Source organism: Ambystoma mexicanum, chromosome 5q (genome assembly GCF_040938575.1).
Source record: "Ambystoma mexicanum isolate Mex_15411 chromosome 5q, UKY_AmexF1_1, whole genome shotgun sequence".
NCBI classification, from domain to species: domain Eukaryota; kingdom Metazoa; phylum Chordata; class Amphibia; order Caudata; family Ambystomatidae; genus Ambystoma; species Ambystoma mexicanum.
The window spans coordinates 456,873,946-456,886,902 of NC_090933.1; positions in this window are offsets into that span (position 1 = coordinate 456,873,946).

The window sequence follows — 12,957 nt, forward strand, 5'->3', positions numbered from 1 at the left end:
AACATTTTTCTGTGCTCTTTCCTTAGATGACTAAGTCATTTTCTTTTCCCAAAGAGAAAATGTCCTGTGCTCCCAGTCAAAAATATGTGTGCACAACTTCATGACATACCTCTCATTTCAAATACTCCAACTAAACTATCATTATAGTACCTGAAAACAATTCTTTGAAAGGACATCACCTATGTCCTCAAAATCTCTATTATTCCCATTTTCAAAATACGCTATTCCTCCAAAAACTTCTGATTAATAAGATTCATCACCCGACACTCCATATAATGTATTGACACAATCTCCTTCTGACATTGGGCCTCATTCCGAGTATGGCGGTAAGGGATAGCGGCCACCGCTAATGAGAGCGGTGGCGGTAATCCCTTACCGCCATACTCCGAGTTCCCTTTGCGCCATGGAGGTTTTAACACCTGCTTTTAGCAGGTGTTAAAAACCATGGCGCTAAGGGACCTTGATGTTAATTACGCCACCGTAATTTACGGTGGCATAATTAACGCCTTCCCCACTCCCATTATGCCCTATGGGGCAAGAATGGGAATGGGGAAGGGTAAATGGGGATTGGGGAATTACCGCCCCGCCAACCTTGGAATGGGGCGGTAATTCCGCCATCCACCAAGGCGCTGCCGGTCCGGGTACGGCGTCAACCAAGGCGTTAATAGCGCCATTGGTTAGCGCCGTACTCGGAATGAGGCCCACTGTGTTTCACTCTCAGTCTACAGGGATCACCTACAAGGAGTGGCTAGAAGAAGATTTGTTAACAGAGGAGGATATATTGTAAGTTAAATATGTCACTGAAGTTATTAGAAGTTATTACGTACTTTATTATAGCTTATGTTAAATCCACATGTATGTGTTAATGTGTGTTCCATGAAAAAGGAGAACATGTCACGAAAATGGTATGAATTAAAACACCTACTATGTACACATACTGTGTTTAAATGTATGTGCTACCAGCAAAATAACTTTAAAATCAATGTCTTCAATTGAATTGTTGAAAATATTTTAAATATGTTCAAACAAATGAAGAAGTGATTCAAGTATCTAGAAGGATTAAGCAGCAGCCACCTGAGTAATTTCCTGCAAATACAATCATGGATGATCTCAAAGAAACAGAAAACATTTTAATGAATCTTAAAAATGATATGCAATCAGTAAAGAAAAGCACATCAAAGACCTTGAAATGAAAAATAGATAGTAAAAAGCAGACAATTGGGCTGTTGAAGATCTATCATGTGTAAATGCTAAAATAAAAATAAATCCCACAACCACGTTCCCCCAAATAAATATTATTACAAAAAAACATTGCTTTAAACCATTGTTTAGTGTTATGTTTCTTGTTGATGAACAGAAACTCATTAAAATGGTACAGTAACTTTGCACAAATACCAAACTCAATATATCTCAAAATAGTACATTAAAGGACTTTCTACCATGTTTTTCATAGCTGCAGCTGAGACTCAGCATTACATTACATAACATAGCATTACGCTCATTGAAGCCATGGCTACGGTAAAAAAAATATGCTTTTTTTTAACACATGGATTATTGATCCATTTATATAGTCTGTGGTTTTTATTGTCTGTTTTTATAACTGACAACTTGGCCCTGAAAAGGTCATTTTTGGGGAGAGGGGAGGAGTAGGATGTAAAGGGAAGGGGAAAACACTAGGCTCCACACATAGGGCCTCATTACAACTCAGGCGTTAAGGGTTAACGCCACCGTTAACCCTTAACGCCTGATTCTGATTTTAACGCCTGCTTTTAGCAGGCGTTAAAATCCATGGCGCTAACCTGCCATGGTGCTAATTACGCCGCCGTAATTTACGGCGGCGTAATTAGCGCCTTCCCCACTCCCATTATGCCCTATGGGGCAAAAATGGGAATGGGGAAGGGAAAATGGGAAATGGGGATTTTCCGCCCCACTCACCTTGGAATGGGGCGGTAAATCCGCCATCCACCATGGTGTAAACGGAGTTTACACCATGGTGGTAAAGTTGGTGCACTTAGCACCAAGGTTGTAATGAGGCCCATAATGTTAAAAAAAAATATAGGGTAACATAGGGTAAAAAAAGAAAAAAATATTTTTCTTTGCATTTTTTGTTTTGTGAGTTTGTTGTGATTTCTGTTTTTTTAAAGGGGGTAATGTAAATGGACACTTAAAAATATATAAACCTAGCGGCAGCATGTGACCTGGTATTCTGAAATGGCCCATCCCCAACCATGTAGAGTGACATCTCCCACCACTATCCAGTTTTGGCATTTCCAACACATTCACTTGCAGTCCTGCAGATCAGGTGTAGGCAAGATGAGATGAGATTGGGTGGTGGTGGACAGAACAGAGGAAGCAACAGAAGTGGAATTCAGTGGCACAGCGGTACTTTTAGCCAGCAGATAACGGTGCACAGATTGTGGACAATGGGCTCTCACCTTATGCCTTCATCTGGGGTTCCTCCAAAGTGTCCCAATCTCTGCAATGGTTTATTGGAAGGTCCCCACCACAACACCTTCCCACAGAAAACAAACTGCAATTCCACAAACTCCTACTAACTCCAATGATCCTTAGCATGAAAATACAGCCAACTATCAGTGACAGTTTTCTGGGCACACTGTTTGCTATTTGGAGTAATGACAGTATAGAACCACACCACCACTTTATCACTGCTATTTCAAGACATACTGACAAAATCAGTGTGTGCGGCAGCGACCAATCAGAATACATGCTGTGCTTACCCGCGTACGCATGACATATATTCGTGTCTAAATCCACAACAATTATTTTACGAGTTCCATCGATGAGGCTACAAAGATGACACACATGTGCAGAATTGACCAATCAGATCGGGTGCTGCGGCATGCAGGGACCCATAACATATATCTGTGTCAACTGCCTCATCCAATGAAGGTGGGTTCCATAAGCGTGGCTCAAAATCATGTTGTCTGATTTGCTTATATTGTTGCCACGAATAATAATCAGCACGCCTTGGCAAAGTACTTCATATAAGTTTTTGCTTTTAGTCCCTGGCAGTATACATATGTTCACTTATACTACAAGGACTTTTAGCTAATTATGCCTTATTTTCCCATCATTTTTTATCTACTTTATTTCTGAAGCTTTATCGCTTGTTATTTGTTGTATATGTCGATTCTCTGTTTTAATTATTTTTAAAAACATTTTCAATGTTGTGACATTTACATTTAGTTTTGTCAATTTTCTGTTTTAACATTTTCCTCCCTTGCCAGACTACTACCATCATGTCTGGCAGAAATGACAGCAGTGACAATGATGTCATATGGGTTCCAACACCATTGCCACCATGAGAGAAACTCTGTGCTGTGAAAAAAAACTTCTTACAGTTGGAGAATATTTCTTGTAAATGAGCGCCATTCGCTGAAGGAGGCAGTGGAGGTGCAGTGCAACTTTTGCAAAAAGTTTCTGCCATGAGGACTATCAACCGTCCCGTCACAGAGCGTCGGCCCTTCTGTATTAATCATCTATCTGGTTCGCGTTCATTGCGAAGACCTAGACGACAAGTACAGTAAAGCCCATGAATACCACAAGGTGAAAATGCATGGGGCTCGTTCATTAAGCTGGCATGCTTCTGCAGGTGCATCATCTTCTGCACCTCCTTTGTCATCACCTTCAGCTATCTCTTCTTTTGCAACTGCTTCAACTTAAGCTCCAGCCACCACCACTCAAAGCACCACTTCTACAATTGGAGCCCCACACGCACCTGCTGTTAATTTACCAGCACCTAATCTTGTAGAGTTTAATCAATAGAGTTTTAATCAATAGAGTTTATCAATTTGTCCCTCTTTTAAAAAAAAATAAATAACAAACCCAATTACAAAATATATATTTATGTTCTCTTGTTTTTATCCCTTTCATATGCTTTTCCTCCTTCTTGTTCTTAAATTCCCAGTTCCACCCTCCTACTTCACTCTCCCCCAAAATGCCCTTTTTAAGGGCCACCCTCTGAGTTACCAAAATAGATAAAATAGAACACAATGGCACTAAAAGATCACAGCTTCTTATATGATATATTTTGTGCCGTTTGTGTTGCTCAAATATATTATTCAGAATGTTTCATTGTACCCGTGGGTATGGAGTGCATTGACTTTGTATAGCCGCGGTTATGGGACGATGTTTAAAAAAGAAAGATTTATATGTTTTTATACATGGAAGCAAAAGAAGAGGAGAAGGTGAACCGCACTCTCTGCGGTCAGCTAGGAGACAAAAAATCCTTAGAAAGACCCAAAATTAGCACAGCTCGCAAAAGAAATTTAAGGTCTTGAAATACTTTAATATGACCAAACAATTGGACAAAAATACATAAAAAACGGCTGGGAAGCAGCAACAAAAACAGAGGCAGGACACCGGTATGCACGACCCACACACAACGCGTTTCACACTCAACTGAGTGCTTGTTCACGTGAAGAGAAGAAGGACTAAAGCACTTTTATAATTTAACCAAAAATAGTCCTTTTTCTATTTCCCTGGAACAACATAGGTGCCTGCACAGACGGGGAAGGCGGCGGCCATTTTGGAATGTAATGGCAAACAATGAACAAAAGGAATGGCCAAGTGGCCCTACAATAAAGCGAGCGCAAATTACATAAGAATGAAAGGATAGTGGATAGACGATAAAATAGACACTAGAGCACTTCTTCCATGTAGGGCAGGACCAAGGTTCCAGGGTACCACCAAATATAATAGTACAAAGTTATAATCAAAGATGCACAAACACAGTCGAGGAAGTATTAAATACACAGTACTATTGAATAAAACCATTATATAAAAAAGAATGGAAGTAAACATGGCGTCTAGCAACCACATCAAAGGAACAGTGAAATCAATTTGGAGCATCAAGATATAGATGTAGATAACAAATGCCGATAAGATGAGCATGATATTAAAAGCAATTCTAGTAGTCAATTAATGTGCAAAAATGCAAGACAAAAGTGACAATGGCAGTATGTGTCAACAAAGCAGATAGCAGCATTCTGGCAAATGGAATAAAGTGCAAATGCATATAATAATAGCAGCATAGGTATGAAGCGCAAGTGCGCTGCAACGAGGTAGCAATATGCAAATCTAAGACAATGCAAGAGACAGCAAAAATTGCCCTATTTAAAATGGTAGTAAAGTGCAAGTGCAAGCAGCATAGTAGTGTGCAAATATACAGGGCCATTAATGCAAAATCAGGAATTATAACAATTGCAAAGTGTCTGCACCATTAAAAGAAATTATCGCAACCTCGAAAGATGTAATAAACAAGAGCCAGAATGATAGCAAAGAACACATATACAATCACACAGTATATGGCTGACTAAGAAAGGAGAAAATAAATGATGCCCAAAGTCACAGATCCTAGTAGAGTAGTGGAAAGGCGGAATAATCTGATGTTAGCAAAAATATACTAAATACAGAAGTACAAAATAAAAAAAGATCAACGACTGTGAAGCTGTACCAAGGAGTAGGTGGAACCACAAGAATAGGAAAAATAAAAGGACAACTAATAATGATAGTGGGAACAAAACAAAATGGTGCTTAAGTCTAATCAAATCGTGCAGTAGCAGATAGACAAATAAACATGCACAAGTCTAATACAAGAAAAAATAAATGCAAGGACACCAGAGAAAAGGATACGGTGTAAAATAACTCAAACAGGCCAAGGATAAAGAATATTAAAGCAAATGGAGATTAAGAACCCCGGAATCAAAGAAAAATTGAGATAGATCAACAGGAGGGAGAGCATAACACAGAAAAAATGAAAGAGTCAACGGCCTTAAGTCCCGAGGAACGTATAAAGCTCCTCAGCGAGGTTGTGCCCATTGGGGAACTTGGTGTCAAGGTCCAAAATGAATCGTGTCTCCAATTGTCTGAGCTTTAAAATGTGGTCTCCACCCTCGGGATGAATGGGAATGTGTGCCACTGCAAAGAAAGTGAGCAAATTGAAGTCATTTGCATGCTCCTGCACAAAGTGTTTGGCCATGGGGTACGCCGGATCAGAGTTTTAATGGCCCTGAGATGTTGAAAAATCCTGAGTTTCAGCTTGACAGTGGTACTTCCGACGTACCACTTCCTGCAGGGGCATGAAAGAACATAAACAACATGGGTAGTGTCACAATTGATGGAATGATTGATAATTTGCTTGCTTTTAGTAACTGGACGCAAGTAAAATTTGCAGGGAGAAGCATGGGCACACGCTTTACATTTAGTACATTTGGTAAAAGCCAATGGGGGATACTGCCAACCAATTGGAAGCAAATGGACTTTTATCAATGGGTGACAGAAAGCTGGAGACCAACTTGTCTCTGAGCGATGGTACTCGTTTGTAGGTGATGGTGGTGCGTGTGGAAAGTACAGAGAATAAATCTTGATCCAAAGTTAAAACACGCCAATGTCACTCGATTATCCTACGTACATTCTTGGAGGCATTATCGAAGGAGACAATGAGTCTAGGTTTGTCAACCGTAACAGTTTTGCACGGTTGAATGCCACACAGTAATTTGTCCCTCCACAGTCCTCTGGCCTTATTGTAGGCCATTTCAACGTTCTTTTTGGTATAACCTTGTTGCAGAAAGTCAGAGGCAGCTCGGGCACAGTGCTGGTCAAAGGAAGCCAAGTCAGTGCAATTCCTGCAGTAACGAATAAATTCGCCGTAAGGAATACTGCATTTACATGACCCCGGATGACAGCTGATGGCATGCAAGGGTAAACCAGTGTTAGATGGTTTCTTGTGAAGAACTGTGTGGAAACCAGAAATATCCAGGGTTATCACCACATCGAGATAAATAACCTCAGTGGTACTGTGACATTCAGTAAAACATAAATTCACTGTGTTAGTATTGATGGCTCTAACAAAAAGTTGCCAATCACTGACGGTCCCCTTCCATATTACAAAAACATCATCGATGTAGCGCCACCAGGCAACAATTTGGGTGGAGAAGCTGGATGCAAGTAAATCGTGTAGAAATGTGGCCTCCCACCAACCCATCGTCAGGTTCGCGTACGATGGGGCAAAGGTACTGCCCATAGCAGTATCCTGACTTGCCGGTAGAAAGTGCCATCAAACAGAAAGACATTATTGGTGAGGCAGAAAAACAACATCTCCAGAATCATAGAGCTGTCGCCATGAAAATTCAATGAGCGTGTTTCCAGAAAAAATTGACAGGCCCGCTTCCCAACCTGATGGTCAATGGAGGTGTACAGTGACACAACATCGAGGGTGGCCAAAAGAAGACCCTCTTCCCAAGGAATATCATTAATGTGCTGTAAAAAATCCCTTGTGTCCTGCAAATAAGATGGCAAAAAAGAAACAAAAGGAAACAAAGACTCATCAACAAATTGGGCCAAATGCTCAAGAAGGGAACCACAAAGCGTAACAATAGGGCTCCCTGGTGGGTGAGTGAGAGATTTGTGTGTCTTTGGGAGAAAATAAATGGTTGGGATGGTGTGACAGGAGGGAACAAGAAATTTAACAAGATCATCATCTAGAAGCCCATTATCAGCCCACTTGGTGCAAAGATTGCTTAGTTCTGACTGTATATCGTGAAAAGGATTCTTGAGTAGTTTAGCGTAACACAGTCAGTCCCTGAGTTGGAGGTTGGCTTCAGAGACATAATGGACTCTATCTTGGATGACAATGTTCGACCCCTTATCAGCCTGTTTAATCACAATATTGGGCAGGTTTTGTAATTCACCTATGGCCTTAAACTGTGATGCAGTGAGATTATATTTAATCCTGTCAGTGCTAGTCCATAGTTTTCTCAGATCATTGACACACAAATCATAAAAGGCTTCCAAGCAGCCACCCACGGGGAATTGCGGATTGAATTTGGCTTTGTTCTTGAGCTTTGTATGCACATCCCAGTAAGGGTCAATGTCAAAATCGGTAAAGTCAACATTTGCAGAATCAAACTCGGTGTCTTCAAGACTGGCTAGATCCAGAAGGGATGGGATATCGGAGATGAGGAGGTTGGTACGAGCGGTCCGAGAAACAGAAGTTTTCACACCAGTAGGGTTTATAATGAAGAATTTCTTAAGCTTGATCTTGCGAAAGAACTTGTCAAGATCTAGAAGAGCTTGGACATAATCAAAAGCCTTGGTGGGGCAGAAATTGAGCCCAAGACAGAGGACCGAGGTTTGAGACTTCGTAAGTATGTGGGAGGACAGATGAATTATTTGGCACATCTTCATAGTATTGGTAATTATTTTTTCGCTCCAGAGCGCATTGCTCTGCCCTCCTGGTTTGCGCCCAAGCCGTTTCCCGTGGCCGCCTTGGCGGGTCCTTTTCGGGATTTCTGTCCTTTGCCTCTTCCTCTTGGCTTGCCCTGCCCTCTGCCACATTTTTGATTTTTCCCATCTTGGCAGAGTACCCGCATCTCGTCTAAAAAAATAAGTTTGACGATAGGTTCCTCATTTTCCGAGACTGACACATCGGATTCAGATGAAGTAGTGCCAGGGTCACCAGAGGCAGCGGATGCAGGCTTAGTGACAGGTTTCCGCAGGGAATCAAAGCGTTTGGCAAAGGTGTATATCCTGCCAGTTTCAAAGTCAAGTTTATCCCTTATAAACTTACGATGTTTGCGCCTCATTGATTTTTGTACGTAACTGCTTACCCTCCTCTGTGCTGGGAACATTATTAAGTTCTGTTTCCTTTTTATCCAGTTCTTCCAGAGCCAGGGCACGATCAGATTTTGCATATTTAACCAAGATGGTAAGAAAATGGGCAGAACAGCCCTTGCTAGCTTCCCCCCATTCTTGAAACATGCGGGGGTCTTAGTCCTAAATGATGGCATTGTCATAATGCGCAATCCTCGAGGAATACGTCCAACATGCAAATAGTTCTGCAATGAGTGTTCCTCCCACCATTTCGAGATCTTCTTCCTGCGCAGCTTCTGAATATCTTTGAATAAGGTAATCTCCACACTATAGTTCGAGTTAGCCTTTTATTTTATTTTTTTGCCCCAGTAGTGGGCAAAGAAATAGGCAACTCCTGCTGTTCGCTAAACAAATCATTGGCCTGAATGAGCCGTGCTGCTGCCCAGGCATCCTGCATGTTTAAGCCACTACTAACCAAGCCGTAAAAAAAATGTATAAAAGCAAAAATAGCAAAAATAGAAAAAAAGACCTAGAAAAATGCGAGCTAACATGTGCTAAGGTCAAAGTCAGGACCGCAGCATGCCAAGCTAGTGCCGTACAGCAGTGTAGAGAGGCAACAAAAAAGCTGGTGTGGAATACACAGAAGTACAATGCCGTTCGAGTGAAGAAACGAGGGAGAACGACAAGCACATGAGAAAAGCACCTACCGTATGGTTGGGGTCCACGCGTCCTCTGGCACGTTTAACCCGTGCCAACAGAAAGGGCTGCTCAGGCTCATCTCTCAGGCGGGTACAGCCGAAATCCAATGAACAGTGAAGTCTGCCACCAGCGGCAGCAGATCTGCTTAGAAAACGCCCCTAAGCAGAAGCGCGCCACAATTGTGAAAGTGGTGCTGGTTCAACACGGTGCACTCCGTGTAAAAAATATGGAAGCAAAAGAAGAGGAGAAGGTGAACCGCACTCTCCGCGGTCAGCTAGGAGACAAAAAATCCATAGAAAGACCCAAAATTAGCACAGCTCGCAAAAGAAATTTAAGGTCTTGAAATACTTTAATATGACCAAAGAATTGGACAAAAGATACATAAAAAATGGCTGGGAAGCAGCAACAAAAACAGAGGCAGGACGCCGGTATGCACGACCCACACACAACGCGTTTCACACTCAACTGAGTGCTTGTTCACGTGAAGAGAAGAAGGACTAAAGCACTTTTATAGTTTAACCAAAAATAGTCCTTTTTCTATTTCCCTGGAACAACATAGGTGCCTGTACAGACGGGGAAGGCGACGGCCATATTGGAATGTAATGGCAAACAATGAACAAAAGGAATGGCCAAGTGGCCCTACAATAAAGGGAGCGCAAATTACATAAGAATGAAAGGATAGTGGATAGATGATAAAATAGACACTAGAGCACGCCTTCCATGTAGGGCAGGACCAAGGTTCCAGGGTACCACCAAATATAATAGTACAAAGTTATAATCAAAGATGCACAAACACAGTCGAGGAAGTATTAAATACACAGTACTATTGAATAAAACCATTATATAAAATAGAATGGAAGTAAACATGGCGTCTAGCAACCACACCAAAGGAAAAGTGAAATCAATTTGGAGCATCAAGACATAGATGTACATAACAAATGCTGATGAGATAAGCATGATATTAAAAGCAATTCTAGTAGCCAATTAATGTGCAAAAATGCAAGACAAAAGTGACAATGGCAGTATGTGTCAACAAAGCAGATACCAGCATTCGGGCAAATGGAATAAAGTGCAAATGCATATAATAATAGCAGTATAGGTATGGAGCGCAAGTGCGCTGCTACGAGGTAGCAATATGCAAATCTAAGACAATGCAAGAGATAGCAAAAATGGCCCTATTTAAAGTGGTAGTAAAGTGCAAGTGCAAGCAGCATACTAGTGTGCAAATATACGGGGCCATTAATGCAGAATCATGAATTATATCAATTGCAAAGTGCCGGCACCATTAAAAGAAATTATCGCATCCTCGAAAGATGTCATAAACAAGAGCCAGAATGATAGCAAAGAACACATATAAAATCACACAGTATATGGCTGACTATGAAAGGAGAAAGTACATGATGCCCGGAGTCACAGATCTTATATACATATTTATGTAATAGATGTACATTAAAAGGACTGTTTTGGGGTATACTGAGTGTAGTATTTCAGAACATTCCGAATACTGCTCTGATGTTATACTTTTTTATTCTGACGGTGTATCCAATGCTGCAATTCCCATATGAGGTTGATTTGAAGGTTTGTTTGTTTGTTTTTGTTTTGTTATTTTATTTATATAGCGCTCCGGACCCGGGAGTAAAAGGGCGCTTAGTACAAGTTACAAAGCACAGTACATGACAAATTCAATATTTCTCTGTGCACTTTCCGTACATGCTGTTTTAAATGACTTTTCTAACTTTGTTTATTCATTTATTAATTTATAGTGCGCACTGGGCCCCTCCCAAAAATAACTCTCCACAAATCATACATCCTGCTAATCTTCCCACAATGCCATCCTTAAACTGAATAAAATAAATTAGCCAATATTTCTCAGCATATTCTCCAATTTCTCCCACATCACTGTTTGGTTTTAAGTCAAAATCACGTACTCCTCCACAATTTTCTGAAAATGATTCTGGACCTGAACAATCAATGGAAGAGTTGATAGTTCTTCAGTATTTTTATCCAATTTTCAGCCTATAAAAATGTTTCATAAATATCCACTCAAATATCAAATGTGCACTCTTCAACCGTACAGCTTCTGGTGACACAGGTCACTCTCAGTACAATACAAAGTAAACAACATCCTACAATTGAACAATGTGTTTCAATACACATCTTGATTCAACCAATCTCCCATTAGTTTACATCGCCTTAATAGACTACACAAGGGCCAATTATGGCTGCGGATAAAAGACACAATGCCCATTGCTCTAAGCATAGCAGCAGCGGCTAAGTGTGTGGTCATAAGATAGCCACAGCTGAGTGTGCCGCGCTGTGACTGGCCATACCAGAGCCACGGATACAACCTCCAGTTGTTGCTGGTTGCTGTGATTATACACGCCCCCAAAGCCTGGCATCTCATTGGATGCTAAATAGAAACGGTTATGAACTTATGCTTAAAAGAAATAAACAATTATTTACATATCTATGTATACGTGTGTATTCACTAGTCCTGGTAAGTTGTATTTTGAGATATATGCAGTGTAGTAGATGGTGCAAGTAGGGTGCAGAAGCATGAGTAGATTGTGCAGCATTTGGGTGGGCGAGTAGGATTCAAGATGGTGGGGGTAGGCTGGATAGGGGTAGAGAGGATGTGGGTAGGGTGTATTGATGAGGAAAAAGATGGTTGGCATTAAATGGCAGTAAAAAAGGTGTCAGTACGGTGAGTGGCTGGTGATAGTGCAAGGAACTCATGGTGTCAATAGTAAAGACAGACAAAAGTGATCACAGTTCAAGGGTGTTTATTAAACTGTATATGCAGGTTAGAAAAACACCTGATCTAAGCCTAAATCTAAGATGGGAGCAAGCTACGACCATCAAATTATAAAAAGGCAGTACTGGTGGCCTCTTGTCAAATAAAATGATCTATACTAAGAAAAACCTATTGCCAATCCTTACGTTAAAAACAAAATAAAGATGTGGTATAGGATTCACAGGAAACAAAAAAAAAGTGTTCACAAATAATAAGTCAGGATGCGACAGTAGGGTCTCCCTTCCCCACGTTTTGAGCACGGGACAAGGTGGGACACCTAAGCACAACACATGCTCAAGTTTCCCCAGCACGAGCTAACAGTTCTGCTTTCAGCTTATCAGGACCTTCCTTTCTACAAAAAGTATCCTGCCTCTGAGGCCCTGATGTCTTCAACAAAATAATAAACAAAAGTTCCTTTCTGCTCACATGTTGGGTGATGTGTTTTCACCCCTTGATTCCCCTCTTTTGAAGTTAGACCCTTCTTGAATGTTTGCTTCCCTCCGTCGGGTTCACAATGACTTTTAACACAATTTCATCTGTCAAATTCATGAATCTTATTGTCTTTTTAAACAGTTCACTTTGGACATCCTGTGGACATCCCTCTGCCGGGTTCACTCTTGTCAACACACCGTTAGTCGGGACTTTTGGCATTGCCTCTTTTTTACTGGCATCCCTCCATCAGGTTCACTCTTGCCAATTTTACGATATGGCATTCGCTTCCCTCAGCTTCATGATCATCTGTCGGTCAAAGGCTTTTGACTGTACAGAGGATTTTACTAGACCCCTGTATGACCACTTTGACACCATTCTCACCTTTCTACCAAGGCCTTCTGGTAACTTTAGGTCAACAA